This window comes from Ambystoma mexicanum, chromosome 11 (assembly GCF_040938575.1).
Source record: "Ambystoma mexicanum isolate Mex_15411 chromosome 11, UKY_AmexF1_1, whole genome shotgun sequence".
Lineage (NCBI taxonomy): Eukaryota > Metazoa > Chordata > Amphibia > Caudata > Ambystomatidae > Ambystoma > Ambystoma mexicanum.
The window spans coordinates 859,229,959-859,246,110 of NC_090934.1; the positions used below are offsets into that span (position 1 = coordinate 859,229,959).

The 16,152-nt window shown below is 42.3% G+C and overlaps 1 long non-coding RNA gene across 2 annotated transcripts in view; it reads right to left on the reverse strand.

Annotated features, from left to right (window-relative positions):
• LOC138504787 (uncharacterized) overlaps nucleotides 1–16,152 on the reverse strand; it is a 369,069-nt gene that overhangs the window by 203,325 nt on the left and 149,592 nt on the right. Inside the window, exons 2-3 of one of the 2 annotated variants that reach the window (XR_011279970.1) lie at nucleotides 15,495–15,608; nucleotides 13,575–13,775 (exon numbers count right to left, since the gene is read on the reverse strand). This is a non-coding gene — a long non-coding RNA (uncharacterized lncRNA). Of the gene's footprint in view, nucleotides 1–13,574; nucleotides 13,776–15,494; nucleotides 15,609–16,152 lie in introns of those variants that run through there. The other variant, XR_011279969.1, reaches the window with a different exon arrangement.

Here is a 16,152-nt window from a genome sequence, read left to right on the forward strand (position 1 = left end):
CCTGGCCGAGGAAATCTGGCCCTTGCGTGGGAGGTTGAGGGCGCATCTAAGTGCGTTGTTTTGTAGTATCTGCAGTCTATTTAAGTTGTGGTTTGCAGAACCTAGGAAGAGTGTGTTACAGTAGTCTAGTTTGGATAAAATAAGGGCCCTGGCCAGTGTGAGGTGGCTGTTGGTGGATACAAAATTTTTGCAGGCATTTATGAGTTTTTTGGAGTAGGCGGTGGAGGAGATGTTGGGGTTGATTTGTTTTTTGAGAGGGAGAGTTGAGTCAAGATACACACCCAGTGTTTTGACTTTTTTAGATGGTTTTATAATATTGCTATAAGCTACTTTAGTACAACATGTTTCCATGAGTGTTTTTTTTAATAGTGTCACGTTGGTTTATCATGCTAATTGTGCACTTTCGAAGTCAGTACTAAAGACAGGATATTATTTTAGTTCTTGAAAGACAAGGATTACGAATTAAGGGCACTAAGCAGTATGAGAAGAATTTGGAAAGAATGTGATCAAAGGAGGATTTTACAAACTGGCCTCAAATCACAGCATTACCACCTAACCATGGTGTGTGATCTGGGCCAACTCATTTATTCCCATAACGCTTAACCTGTTAACATTTACAGTCCCTAAATATTTCAAAATGGTCACTACTAAAGTGTGATTTAGTTCTCGGGACATGCGGTTAAAAATGTAAATGTTTATGTTATGCTAGGTTGATTTATAAAGCAGACTTCTGCCATTTCCATGGTCTCTAGGTGCCCACATGGCTCTGTAAGGTAAAGTGAAAGTGGGTTGGGTTGGTTAGCCGGGAGAGATGGATAGGATGCACATTGTGCTCATCTGTTGGTGCGTGCAGAGCCAGGGGGAACTGAGGGGGTTGTGTGTGAGCTTTCTGTGGGTGCTTTCTTAAGTTCACTGGGCCTTGTTTTGTCTGGAAGGGCAGCATCCAGTGTTTGAGTTAATTGGTGCTGAAGGTTATTGGTGTTGGCTTGAGAGTAATGTGTGGTATGAGTGTTTTTGTGGGTTGTTTAAATAGCCCTTTGGGTGTGTGTTGTAGGTCAGGGGCGTGGGGGTGTGGAAGAGAGATGTGGGATGGTTCGTGAGTTTTGGATGGTCTCTGGGTATTGTGTAGTTCATTATTAATTCTTTCTGCTAGTGTTTACCCTGTGTTTCATTGTTCCTGGTTTACAGGTTGTAGAGTCGGGTATTGTGTGAGGTTAGAGTGGTCCGCTTGTGGAGGTGGTTGTAGCATACTTTCTGTTTTTGTTCAGTTTAGCATGAGGTTGTTGATTGCCATCCAGGTGTTTATTTCATTAACGCATTTATTGTGGGCATTGTCAGGGTTGTGGTCAATGGTTACCTTGAAGATGAGTTGGTTGTCGTCTTCGCCGTTGTAAGCTGTCAGTCCTTGAGCTTGAATGAGTTTCATTAGGGCGTCATGTATTTTTCTTGAAGAGGTTAGGCGAGAAGCTTGTTCCTTGTGGTACGCCGCAGATTATATTTTTTGTGTTCAATGTTAATGGTGGTGTGTGTTTTCTTTCAGTTTGTTTGGTGAGGGAAGATTTCAGCCACTGTAGTGCAGAGCTTTGAATACCAGATTCTTCCAGTCTATTGATTAGAGTCGTGCGGTTGATCAGATCGAAAGTAGCTGATATGTCCAGTAGCATGAGGGTCCATTTGGTGTTAACCGCGTTTATTTTTAGTTCATCCCATTTGGAGAGAAGGGCTGATTCGGATGCTCTCATGGTCCTGAACCCAAACTTGTATTGGTCAAGTATTCTGTTGCTTTCTACTAGATTGAGTAGTGCTTTATAGATGGATGTGGTTTTCCAGGATTTCCGCTGGGTACGACAGGTTTGAAATGGGTCTATAGTTAGCAAGGTCATCTGTTTTTCCCGTCTCGTCTTTTAGGAAGGGTTTGATTTCGCTGATTTGAAAAGTTTTGGTAGTAGCGTTTGGCAGATATACAGAGGATATGGAACCCTGGGAGATCCAGCTAAGTTAGTATCTTTTAGGCTGTAGAAAGTTCCCCCACTTATAGGTTTGAATCGATTGAGGGTTGTGTTGGTTGCTGTGGTGTTCTTTTCTAGAAGGTTGTTGTAAGCGGTCCTGTGGGATTCATCGTTGGCTTGTTGGATTGCTTCTATTTTTGCTCTTAGTTGGGCTGTAATGCTGTTCTATAAGGTTTGAAAGGGTACGATGTTGTTGCATGAGGTTTTCATGTTTTCCTTCATGATTCTGAACATCTTTTCTTTGTGGATTTGTTGCTGATTGGAGTCTTACGGTATAGTATGCTTTCTTGGCTTTTAGGACTGCCGCTTTGTATAGCCAAATTTAACATTTGTGGTGGGTTTTGTCCAATTGGTGTAATGCTTCCTCCATTGCTTTTCTGGTTTCTATTTTATTTTGGTTCCCTCAGCTCCTCTGTGAACCAGCTTGCTGCCATTTTTTTGTGTGTGTGGGTTTGAAGATTTTAAGGTTTTTAATTATTCTTACACATCTGTGATCCAGGTGTAGGGTTTCTATTCTACTGTGTCTGGTGTCATTTTGTATAGCTGGGAGCTATTTGGTAGTGTCTAGTAGTTGTGTTCATGTTTCAAGCTTTAGTCTTTTCCAGTTTCTTTTTTTTGTCACCAGGAGCTTGAGGATTGTGGGCATCAAATGGCTCTGGGTTTTAATGGTGAAAGTGATCATGTGATAGTCTCTCTATATCATTGGTACTCGTGGGGCAGTGGTCAAAAGTCCATTCTTGCATCTAGTGAGTGTCTCTAGCTATGTGAGTAGGTCAGTTCGCTATTTTGTTGAGATGAAGAGTTTCCAGAAGGGCCCTGAGGGAGATTGTAGTGGTTTCATTGTCTCTTTTGAACCAGATGGTGAAGTCTCACAGAACAGTGATGTTGTCTTCATTTGTGTAAACGTTAGCTTTGGCATCAGTGAATTTTGTGGCAAGGTTAGGGTTGTAGGTAGGTGGTCTGTAGATCAGAATAAAGAGTACATTAAATTGGTCTTTGAACTTGAGGTTGACTAGGAGTTATTTGCAGTCTTCTATGTCTGTTGATGCTAGGGATGTGAAGTTGATGTAGTTTTGGTGTGCTAGAGCGATTCCTCTTCCTCTTCCATTTTCTCTGTTAGATTGTATTAGTTTGTAGTTGTTGGTTATGGCTTCATGGGCAATTACTTTGTAGCTCTCTGAGAGACATGGTTTGGTGAAAAAGAGAGCATCCATGCCGCCTTCACGTAGGATGTTGTAAATTTCTGTTTTGTGCTTTACCATAGATGGTACGTTGAGTAGGCTGCAGTGTAGTGTCCATGATTTGACTTATTCTTTTTTGGTTGTTATTTCTGGCATTTCAGTGTGGGTGGCATCCGTCAGATGTTCAGCTCTCTGTTGGATCGACTTGTTTCTTGCTGGGTGTGTGGTTATGTCATCTTTCCCTTCATTAAGGAGTTTCATTAGGTTGTGCAATGGGTTTCTCTGACTCAAGTCGTTATAGTAGGGTGTTTGGTTGTCCGGGTAGTCCTTTTACCCAATCTCTCGTTATCTAAAGAGTGTAGGTGGCAGGGGATACTAGTATAACTCTGGTTCTTATTGATGTCTTTCCGAGACTGCTTTCTCTGTTGCCAGGTTCTGTGTAATGGGGTGGGTGGTTAGATAGTATAGTGCAATCTCCTGTATTATTCACTGAGCCCTTTTTGTGGATTGTTTGATTTCTGATATTGCTGGTGTGTGGGTGGAGAGGTAGTGCAAGATATGTGATGTCTATCTTCGGATCTTTAGTTCGTTTAGTGGGGGTTGGTGGGGATTTAGAGGAATTGTGAGTTCTGGTGGGTCGTTCCTGTTGTTCAGTTGCTTTTTTCTTTGTTCTGTTTTCTATTCTTGTTCATTTATCCTTCTTGTATCGGGACATATTTGCAGTTGTGAGTTTTCATGGCTATTGTTGGTCGATGATCTGTTGAGGCTCTGGTTGTGCATTGAGTTATTTGAATGGTAGGCTCCCTGGTTGGGACAGTTCACTGTCGTTGATAGTTACTGTTGATTATAATCCCAGTGGTTATACCGCAGTGTTGTGCAGTTACAGAAGCATGGTTAACTGTGTTCATTGTGCTTTACAGTGACAAAGGCTTCGGGCTATCTGGGTGGGTGGTAGGCTCATCGGATTGGAAGAATTTTCTGTGTTTGACAATTCCTTTTGGCTGTTATATGGCTGGCTATGCAATAGTGTGGGGTAGTTATAGAGCAGAATTACGCATCTGTTGAGCTACACTGTGGTGGATGCCTCACTGTCATTGTAGGCTCCTGGCAGGGGACGCCCGCCATGTGTCAAGGTCTCCTAGTGTCAATGGCAGGGGTGAAAGCCCTCCTGAGTATGAGGAGGATTTGCTGTGGTCGACAGTTCCTGTTGGCTATTATCTGGGTGGCTAAGCAATAGTGTAGGGCAATTGCGATACGGATCCACGCATTTATGGAGTTACAGTGACAGATGCCTCACTGCAGTTGTAGGATCACTGTGAGGGGGCCCCCATTTATCCATGCTTTCTAGCATAGATGGTTCTCAGGGGTAAATGCCTCCTGTGGTGGTTGTCTCGATGTCTCAGAGCCTCATGATGGGGGAATTCTTTGAATTTATCAGTGGTAAAGTTCGGAACGGCTTTACACACAGAGATAAAGATTAGATTCCCAGGGAGTCTGGCTTCAGTAGTTGTCTCGTGGTTGCTAACCCTCACATTGGGGGAGTCTCAGAGAATTCACAGTGGTAATACTTGCATTGGTTGAACTTACTGTGATAATGTTAGCATTCCAGGGGCAGAAAACTCCTTGTGGCGGTTGTCTCATAGCTGCTAGCCCTTGTGGTGGGAGTTCTTCAGAAATTCATAGTGGGAACGTTCAGAGCGGCTTAAAATCATGGCGATTACAGTTGGGTTCCCAGTGGAGTAAGCCATCCTGTGATCTCTTTTCGTGGTCAATAAGTCTCGTGCATATGAAAAATCAAGATTCCACAGAGGCAAATATGGAAGTGGCTGGTGGCACAGTGGTGAGAATACGGCTGGCAGGTTTCAAAGGTTTATTGTACAATTTAAAGGGCTAGTTCTCTGAGCGTTGGAATTCAAGAGTCGCCATTCCAGGTTGCAAAGTTCAAACTGATGGAAATTCTGAGTAGAATAGCTTGAGGTGGCAGAACTTCAAGGTAGAAGGTTACATGGTAAATTCAAAGCAGCGCAGTAAAATACAGTGGCCCTCATTACAACCCAGACGTTAAGGGGTTAACGGCGCAGTGAAAGGTGGCGGCGCCGTTAAACCCTTAACGCCTGATTACGAGGTCCCTTTGCGGGTGGCACTTTAACGCCTGCTTTTAGCAGGTGTTAAAAAACCAACCCGCAAAGGGACCTAGGAGCTAATTACGGCACCGTAATTTACGGTGCCGTAATTAGCGCCTTCCCCAGTCCCATTGAGCCCTATGGGGCAAAAATGGGAATGGGGTAGGGCCATGGCGGCATGGGGAATTACCGCACCGCCAACCTCGGAATGGGGCAGTAATTCCCCATTCCGCCAGGGCGGAGTCGGTAAGTTACCGGCATGGACCATGGTGCTATTAGCACCATGGTCCAACACCTGGGTCGTAATGAGGGCCAGTGTGTAATTCAAGTTAGTTAGGTTCCAAAACAACAGAGTTTAGAGTGGTAGAATTCAGGGTGGTAGGCTTCAAAGTGGCACATTTCAAAGGGGTGGAACCTCACTGTGGTAAACATCAGAGTAGCAAAGTTCAAGACAGCAAAGTTTACAGTGGTGAAACTGCACTGTCGCGAAATTCAAAAGCAGCAAAATTCCAAGTGGTTCAAACCCTACAGTAGCAGGTTTCAACTTGGCAGGATCAATAACACAATTCAAAGTGATCAAAATTCCAAATCAGCAAAAATTGAAAAGGGTGAAACCTCAGAGAAGCGGGATTCAAAGTGGCAAAATTTAAAACAGCAAAATTGTGGAGAGACCTCACATTAGGAGAATTCTAGGTGGTCGTACTCTCACAGTAGCAGAAACCAAAGTGCCAAGGTTCAACACAAGCAACAATTCAAAGTGGAGAGACCTCACAGCAGCAGGATTCAAAATGACAAAATCTCACATTAGCAGGATTTAAAGTGGTGAAATCTCGCAGTAGCAGCATTCAACGTGGTGAGACCTCACAGGAGCCAAATTCAAAAGCAGCAAAATCCAAGGTGACAAAACCTCACAGTAGGATGATTCAACGTGGTAAAACTCAAATTGATGAGACCTCACAGTAGCAATAAACAAAAGCAGCAACATTCTAAGTGGCAAAACCTTTTGTCTGTGGTCCCCTAGGTCAACAAGGAGTAGGAGGCTGCAGCAAAGGGCTGGGCACTAGGCAAAAAGAGAAATCAATGATATCCACTGCCCTTTGCCGGCTGCCTTGCTTCCCTAGGGATTCAGCTTAAGGTGACCCACAGAAACAACCTAGGTGGGGAGTCCGGGTAGAGGGCAGAGCGGGGATGAATGGTGGCCTGTCAGGGTTATGTGCAGGGAGAGCGTGGTTTGCGCTTGGCTAAAATGTCTTGGCCTCTTTCGTTAAAGTAGGCACAAATGGCGCGCAACGGGGGGGAAAAGGGGTAGGGGGTACTGCAGGCTGCAGGCCCTTACCTCTCCACTCTGTCCAGCGTCACCTCTGGTGGCTGTCTTCTTTAACTGGTTTTAGTGTTGCTTCAAATGTATTCATAGTGCGATCCATATAAGCTAGACTACAGTCATGCTGACTCGAGGCAACACTACTTGACAATCATAACCCTCTTCTAATCTCAATCTTTGTTCAGGTATGTTCCCATTCCTGGTAATGCACCTTATCCTCTACCTTTGCTATGGTAGGTGTTGCTTCTAATATGTCTCCTGTATGCTTGATTGAGCACATGTACATTTTGTGAAGCTGCCAGTCAGAGGTATGTATCTATGTTGGGGTGTGTGTACCTTTTTCATACATCTACATCACACCACTGAGCCCTGCATCCCTTTACACCTTCCTCGTGGCTGCCTTACCCTACAAGTGCCCACATTGTGGACTGCCAATATTGCCCTTCTAATGCCACTTATGTACTATTCTGAATTCAGCACGGATAAGGGGAGTCTGGACACTTCAAGGGAGTTCCCAAGCTTATGTTGTGTGTATGGCAATGTATCAAGCTATGGGTTGTGAACGGGACGAAGGTGGGGGCAGTCAGAACGTCTTGGAATGCTTAATTTATTTAACTTGGTGGGAGACAAATTTGGCTGCAGGCCGTGTCCCAAAATACCTTATTATGACCCTGTCTGAACTATATCCTGTCTGGCGAAACGCAGTGCTGCTCAGCAGAGAGGGATCAAGGGAGCGCCAGCGTCGCAGCTTTTCAGCCCTTTCATTTGAAATATTCCCTGACTCGAGCGCTGGCTGGGGGTGTTTGTTTGCCAGGCACTTGTAGGCCCAGCAAAGAAAGCTATTCATTTCCCATCAATCAAGCACTAGCTTGAGCTAAGCCCACAGTACTGCAGTGGCAACTACAAAAGAGAAAGCTCCAATTGGAAAAAACAACTGGGCAGTTTACTTTACAACCACACTCCCAGTAACCAAATTGTGCAATGAGGAGACATTAAGCTAAGCGTTGCTGGAACCTGCTTTTTCTGGTTTAGATTTGCCTATACTAGGTTCGTATTTGTCAATAATACATTCTAAAATATTACCATGTTCCCCGTTCCACAGGTGGCGCTGCACTCTCTCTCTCTCTCTCTCTCTCTCTCTCACTCTCTGTCTCTCTCTCTCTCTCTCAGTGTGCAAGTGTGACTGTGCGTTATACACAAGATATTAGCATACAGACAGACTGGGCCAACTACAATTGCACAGAAGTACACTCCAAGAGTGTGTGCCTTCAACCGTCAGGAGACTGGGTGAGTGTTCTAGCTTATTCCGCAGTGGGAGCTGAATCGCTTCTCAGCACAAGGTGGATATCGTGCCATGAAGGTACTGGATGGGAGAGGAGTGGATTGACTTGCATGCATCCAACAATTGTCATGGTTTTGGTAGGCAAAGCATTTCAATGAAGACTATTGTACTCAGATTAACACGTGCTACATAAGGGCCTGCAAGAAGCAAAGTGGTGTAGGATGCAGACAGTGAGGTGGGAAATAGGAATGTATAATAGAGCAAACCAGCCCATAGCTATGGAAGCATCCATACAACAGTGAGACACTTTGCGTGCCTCAAGCATCCCCAATGAGTGAGAGAGGCGTTTGACTCAAATGCACATTCAACCCTTGCTTGGCCTCTCTGCTGAGACTGGCAACAGTGCCCTGTGTGGTGCCAGTTGTGGCAGAGTTGTGTGCCAAAATTAAATGAAAAAGGACAATAGGACAAACACTCCACCTGGCTTCTGGATTTGGTCCCATCCACATTCAAACTGCCCCTACGAAGGAGAAACCAGTCTATCCTGTGATGAAAATTAGAGCAGCAGTTTAGTTGAACATGAACATAAAGCTAAACGGACCCCTTAGGACTGCTCTAAGAAGGACACATTATTTATATATATATACATATATTACACGGGCCGGTAGTGGGCGGGTGTGTAGTTATGGTTAAATTGTTAATCCCATAGGAAGAGCACTTTTTGGGTGGCTTATAACTTCGCTCCCCCTGGATGAATCCTCACCAAACTTTTCAAAAAAAGTATATATATATATATGGGTTTATAGTGAGTATTTCGAATTACATTATTTCGAATGCCAAAATGTCAAAAACATTTTGATGAAAAAAAAAATGTCGAATGGCTTTTTTGTTCCCCCCTAACCCCCCTTTTTGAACACTTTTTTTTACTTGCGAAACCAAAAAAAACATGTAAATTAAAAAATAACACATTGGAAAAAAAAAAATTCGGTAAAATGTTTTCGACATATTTGTCATTCGAAACGTTTTTTTAGACATATTAACTGGATACCATATATGTGTCTTCCGTATCCAACCAGGGTTTCCAGAAGGGGGAATAAGATTTTACTTTCTCCATAACATTCAAATTGTTTTCTTTTGTCAAGAAAATCTGAAACCTAAAAACGCTTGTGATCTACTTATCCAACCCAGGCTGTGCCTTGTTTCCCCACCGCTCCAGCCCCCCAGGAATTTCAGTGTCTCCTAATCCTCTGTGCAGGAAGGCTTTATGGCCTTGTGTAATAAAGCCTGGATCAATTTAGCATTGTTAGTTTGGCTAAAAAGCTATGAACAAGAAAAAGGGCCTCAGTTTTAAGTAGTATGGTGCGATACCTTTCATCAAGTGTTTCAGTTGACAGATGGTCCCACCCCTTAACCTCTATAATGTGATTGAACCCCTATAAATGTAATGATCCCCAAAATGCTTACATACATTTTATATGAATTGTACATCAATTTGATGAGATTCTCAATGGATTTGATATAAATAGGTATATGTCTATGGGCGGTTCTAAGTCTATGATGCTGTCAGGGGTGGGGTCTCACTATACTGACATATAGCTGTTATTGTAGGCCTTGAAAACACGTGCACTCATCAGACTTCTCGAGATATCCAGCTTGGTGTCAAGGAAACTGTTATGAACAGCTACAGTTACGGCAAGGAGAAAACAGCCCCCGCAGCCTGAGCGATCCCAATGTAGTTATTTACCTTATTGCCTTAGGAGAAGACACAGCAGTCTTGATGCAATGGACCACTCACAGGCTTTGATGGCTGGCCGTGAAGATCGGGAGCTCAGTGAAAACATATCTACAATTTCTGTGAGCAGTTAGCCACCTCTCATTGTTATGTTATGTTTATGTTTATTTAGTTTATATAGCGCTTTACACCAAAGCACTTTACAGTGTAACAACAACAATACAAGAGAAAGATGCATATTTACAAACTTGATACAAACCAGTGGTACAGTACATAGAACAATTTACTCAAAAGGGGGGGTGTTTTCTGATGGTCTTGACACGCACGGGTGGTTACGGCATCCAATGTAAGGGCATCGGGAGGAGTGGGAAGGAGGGTGATGAAGGGGGAGGGGTTTTGGGGAAGAGGTAGGGAAGGAGAGTCAGGGGGGAGAGTGGAGAAGAAGGGCTTTCAGGGAGGAGCGGAAAGATGGGTAGGTGGGTGTGGAGCGGATAGGGAGAGATAGGGAGTTCCAGTGGAGGGGGGCCAAGAGTTGGAAGGAGCGGAAGCGTGAGGAGGCACAAGGTGCAGGGGGTACAGTGAGAAGGTAAAGGTCAGCTGAGCGGAGAGAGCGGGAGGGTGAGTAGAATGAGAGGATGGAGGAAAGATAGGGGGAGCGAGGTCATGGAGAGATTTGTAGACAAGGCAGAGGAATTGGAATTTCAATTGTGAGAGGAAAGGGAGCCAGCCCGGGTGGGAGAGTTAGGTAGATATAGAGTCTCGAGGGCCAAGGAGACATAGAGTATGGATGGAGGAGTGGTAGATGGATTTTAGGGGAGACAGGTGGAGATAGGGAGGCCAAAGAGAAGAGAGGAGCAGTAGAAGAGATGGGAGAAAATAAGGGAGGAGATTAGGAGTTTAGAAGCGTGAAAGGTGAGGGAGGGGCGGATCTTGCAGATGTTGAAGAGGTGGTGCCAACAGGTACGAGAGGTTAGAGAGATGTAGGTGGAGAAGGAGAGAGAGGAGTCAATGTGGAGGCCAAGGTTGCGGCATGGGTAGAGATGGGGAGATTATCATGCCCTGCCCTGCTGTCATAGGGCAGTCTGTTGGAGATGTCATTCAAAACACTCTGACGAGTGCAGCCGAAGATATGGCTAATTTGCTAATGGTTATCAGTGCTGACACTGTGGTTCTCGAGCAGCCCATGAACAAAGAGACTGTGCTATCATGTTTAGATATGCAACATGGTGAAATGGAGTATGAAGATAGTGGATACAAGTCCATGATCATGCAGAATGATGGAGTAGAGATGGGGAAGAGTAACCCCGATACCCTGAACATTTGGGGACTACAGAAGGACGTGGAGCATCGATATTAGACCTTGTGCCAGCCGGTGGGTATATTTTTTAAGCAAACATTTGTTCCGTTTAGATGTGTGAAACCTAACCCAGAGTTAAAACCATGTTTTTTGGATTTTTGTCTAGAGCCTCTAGCTGATGAAAAAGGATGGCAATGAGGAGAACCAAGCTGTAGCAGACACTGTTAATATTTACTCTGCTGCTCAAATCAAATTAAAATCCATGGGAATCGTGATAATACACTGTGTAAGCAATGTATCTCGATAATAGAGATCAATACTGTTAAAGACAATGCAGTTACAACAGTTGTGGCCAGGGCTGGTATCCTAGCCTTACAGGGCATCACAGCCATAATGGTGAAAGCATGTGTAAAACCACACTTTCAGAATTGGTACGCCAGGCATAAAATTGACGATCTGCAGCAGGAGGCTCATGAATGTTTGGAAATATCCTATACAATTAAATCTTTACATAAAATATGCTACATGTTGATCCCTAAGCGCCTGTAAAAATGATGAGTCTAATAGAGCCTTTAACCCAGCTAAGGGTTGGGAAAGGGGTGGACCAATGTATATCTAAAACATTGTGGCTATATAAGTTGCATATAAGCCCCTCTTGAAAAGGAAGCAGTTTAGATGGGGGTATCCACTTTGTTTTAGAAGTATAATTGAGAAAACGGTTCTAAAGTGGGAGGATAAAGTATTTGTATTTGTATTTATTGGAATTTATTAAGCACTTTCACAAAAGCGATGTACAAACCTGAAAACACAGTACAAAAAATGAAGATCATGATAGTACAAAAATAGGTCAATGGTTAGGAATGAGACAGAAGAGAAAGGTAGTGGGGTTTGAGACGGGTCCAGAAAATGGGATAGGTAGATGAGGAATGGATATAGAGTGGAAGAGAGGTGCGAGAAGAGAGAAAGAGTGAAAGCAGAAGGTACCACAAGGCGTTTAGGTACAACAATAGGTACAACAAGATGAAAGGTGTTTAGAGAATGGAGAGAACGAGAGGCGTAAATAAGGAAACTAAGGATGAGAGATAGGAAAGAGATAAGAAATGGAGGCACTTAAAGACAATAGACAGGAAGTGGAAAAGAAACCAGTATTCAAATTGTAAGATAGAGGCAGAAAGGAGCAAGGATGTAATGGATGTGTGGGGAAAGAAGAAGACAGATAGAGGAGTTAAAAATAGAGCGAAAGGGGAGTAAAACGAGATACAGGGAGATCAACAAGAAGTGTATATCAGTAGTCAAGTCTGTAGAAGATTAGTGCAGTGATAAGAAGTTTAGAGGAATGAAATGACTGAAACGGGTACGTACAACAAAGGTGGAAAAGAAGAAATTGAAAGTTGCGAGCCCTATTGAAAAGGGAGAAGAAAGAGAAGAGTCAAATAGAACACCAAGGTTACGGGCAGAAAGAGTGAAAGAAAGCTGAGATGGAGGAAATAAAAGAAAAGAAGGCGAGGGAGAAAGAGGGGAAGAAGATGGTGGAAAAAAGAGTACCTCGGTTTTTGGATGGATTGAGATGAAGGAAATGTGAAGACATCCGTGATTGTACGGCGTTAAGGCAAGCAGAGATTCTAGAATGAAGAGAATCAGTAAATTCCAAAAAAAGAAAAGACAATTTGAGAGTTGTCTGCATAGAAATGACAGGCCAGATTAAAGGACAAGATGAGTGAAGACAGAGGAATAGTGTAGAGAGAAAAGAGCAGTGGACAGAGCACAGACCCTTGAGGCACACCATAAAAGAGAGTAAAGTATATTTAAGTAATTATAATAGAGAAATGTGCATGGTGCTCCATAAGATGAGAATGTAGATAACGTATATGTATTTACACTTATTTTCAGGAAATTAGAAATTACCATTTGTTGGGAAGCTGCCAATTTAATGTGAAAACTGCCAGTGGATGTGTACAGCAATTAATGTTGGCTTTACTTAAAGAGCATCTAGGCAGTATATCCCTAAGGATGTTGTGTTATCTGCAAACACCATCGCAGGCATAAAATCATGAATGTAACAATGTTCTATGTATTGCAATCATATATTCCTACAATGGACATCTGCTGCCGAAATTGCTACAAAGGGGGTTTTGTTGGTGTAAGGCTACCTGTGACATTTTTATTGAATCTGCTGGTGTACGGCATGCAACATAATTTCCTAGCAGTTAAAGGATATTGGCTGTTTGATAGGGAGCTTTATGAATTTCTATCAGCCACTGCTATACAGTCTATGTTTGCTTACGTTTGCTTATCGACAAGGTGAACGTGTGGTAGGGTGATCTTCCAATGCACCTTATAGAGAGACAAGTGTAGGCGGGAACACGATATACTAATATACAAAAAATGGTACCAGGAGGTGAGGAAAACACTTAGAAAGAGGGTAAATGGATGCATAAATCAATTTATCATTTTCATTTTATTTAGAATTACATAAAATACAATATTACAAATATATTTAGATCATAATAAAAACTTTTGCTACTAAGCCATTCAACAACATTCATTCAACTAACTTGCACATCTAAAAATTTGTATAAATATACTAAAGTGCCCTAAGAAATGTCATTTAATTCATTAGTACATTTCTTTTCATAGTGGATATGATAATTCCAAAAATACAAAACACGCATATAACAAAATTGTAGTTCAATCCAAAAAATGTATCGACTATTGGTGCCTTAACAAATCGTTCTTCTTTACGAAAAAGCTTCCCAGTTGGTAAAATAGTTTCGACTTGACGGATAGTGTAAGTCTTCATCAGGATTGGATGAACATTTAACAAATATTTCTAAAAACAAACAAACATACAATAGATCAATATATTGTTTAAAAATGCAAGCCATAATCACCCCTCTCAGTGTTTCCTCTTAACAATATTATATATAACATCCAAATTTGAAGCATCCATATGACTTTAACTCCAAGGTAGACATCTCATTTATCCACCATTTCATGTACATACTGGAATAAATCTAACCAATTATGACAGAAATTCTAAACTGACCTAATTAGTCTAGTGTTGTAAACCTCTTATTGTAAGAAAAAAACTTGTAAAGAAACAAATCTTCACTTTCTCATTAGTGCTGAAACAGCCCACTCCCGTCACACCTGAAGACTCTTCTATAGTCAACAACTAATTGCAATTTCCAAATTCGCAAACGTCCCTCCTACCTGCAAACCTCCATTTGGTTCGCCCTGTGGCTTGTATTCCAACAGCCTCTGGTTAAGGTCTAATACTAAATTTCCTAAAGAAATCGGAAAACAATAGTTGTTATATTGGAAATATAAAGATGTTCTATGAACAATTGTCTAAGAACAGGCACGCGTTAAGTACCTTCTTTGAAAATGAGTGTCTTCCACTCTGAAGTCAGTCCATAGTAATGCCGTACCCATGGGATTCGAGCGGTACACCGCTTTCGTGGCTCGCCGCCTGTCTTTATTAAAACGACGGTCTGATTAGAAAAGAAACCCAGTTAGCTCTAGTTAAGCGAGAACTGTCTAACTACCTAGACATAGCGTGCCTAATGCACATTAACTTACCTTGACATGGTCTCATTACTGAAGATGTTCTGCATCCGCTGAACGATCGACCGGATCTCGTGTAAAACGGCGGTCCCTCTTTTATTTCGGATCGGTGTTTAAGACACAAACGAAGGACCAAAAATCCTATGCAGTGGTCCCGGAGTACAAGAGCTAGAAAAAGGACTATAAGAGTCTCCTGTATGGCAATATAGGCTCCATAAATGAAAATCCAGTAGGTCCAAAAATGGAAATCAATTCCATTCCTCTTGTTGGTTAAGCCCAATATTTAAGCTATTGGTGTGATATATCCACCATTGTTCCTTTTGTGCTAAGCGTGCAGCGGTGTTCGCTGCATCAGTGCCCAACACCTTTTCCAATACCCACCATCTCAAATCTTCTGGCTTGTGGTTAAATTCTAAAAAATGTAACGTTAAAGGAGCATTCCGCTGACCTGTTCTAATCTTAGATTTATGCTCGCTAATCCGAAACTGGGAAGCTTTTTCGTAAAGAAGAACGATTTGTTAAGGCACCAATAGTCGATACATTTTTTGGATTGAACTACAATTTTGTTATATGCGTGTTTTGTATTTTTGGAATTATCATATCCACTATGAAAAGAAATGTACTAATGAATTAAATGACATTTCTTAGGGCACTTTAGTATATTTATACAAATTTTTAGATGTGCAAATTAGTTGAATGAATGTTGTTGAATGGCTTAGTAGCAAAAGTTTTTATTATGATCTAAATATATTTGTAATATTGTATTTTATGTAATTCTAAATAAAATGAAAATGATAAATTGATTTATGCATCCATTTACCCTCTTTCTAAGTGTTTTCCTCACCTCCTGGTACCATTTTTTGTATATTATTATATGTTTCTACCTCAAGGTACCAGTGATTGTTGAGGTTCCCACCCCTTTTGGGTTGGGGAACACGATATACACCTTAACTCTTCACTTATAACTTGACCAGCCTCTTACCTGTCTCCAGACCCCGCTCTCCTGGGTTCAAGATCACCCTGGTGTACTTCGATAGGAAGAAGGTAAGGGTAGGAAAGATCAAGAGAATAGGGCAGGTAGGTTCCCTGGATACCCCTAGGGAAAAAACACAAGGTTAGAGTAACTGGAGCACAAAAGGAGAGACAGACAATAGGAATGCTGGTGTACAGTTCTTTTTTGTTGTTTAAAGCTTTCTTATATACTTTTCCAGTACACCAGCAGGGTTTGGTGAGTTTATTTACAAAAAGAGCAGAGCACAAAACATTATATACAGATTACACTAAACCTAGCAGCTGCGTTACTAAAAAAATACAAAAAGATAAAAAAAGAGTTCTTTAAATATATAAAACGTCTTAAAACGTATATACAAAGCCTATACAGTGCACTATATAAAAAGGCCTTACTTGTAAGACAACCTGGCCAGGGCTGTTTTAAGGTCCTTGCTGCTCTGTTGCTCTTTCTTCTTCCTACGCTCTTGGATGGTGGCTGTGGCAGTGGACGGCAGGCAGCAGCAACAGTGTGTGGGGACCCCAAAGTCTTTATATGGGCTGGGTTGCATATGTCAGATGGAGCCAAGCACTCAGAGGTAGCATGAGCCCCCCCACAGCACTTCTCCACCTGGGCCACGTCTGCCAGGTGT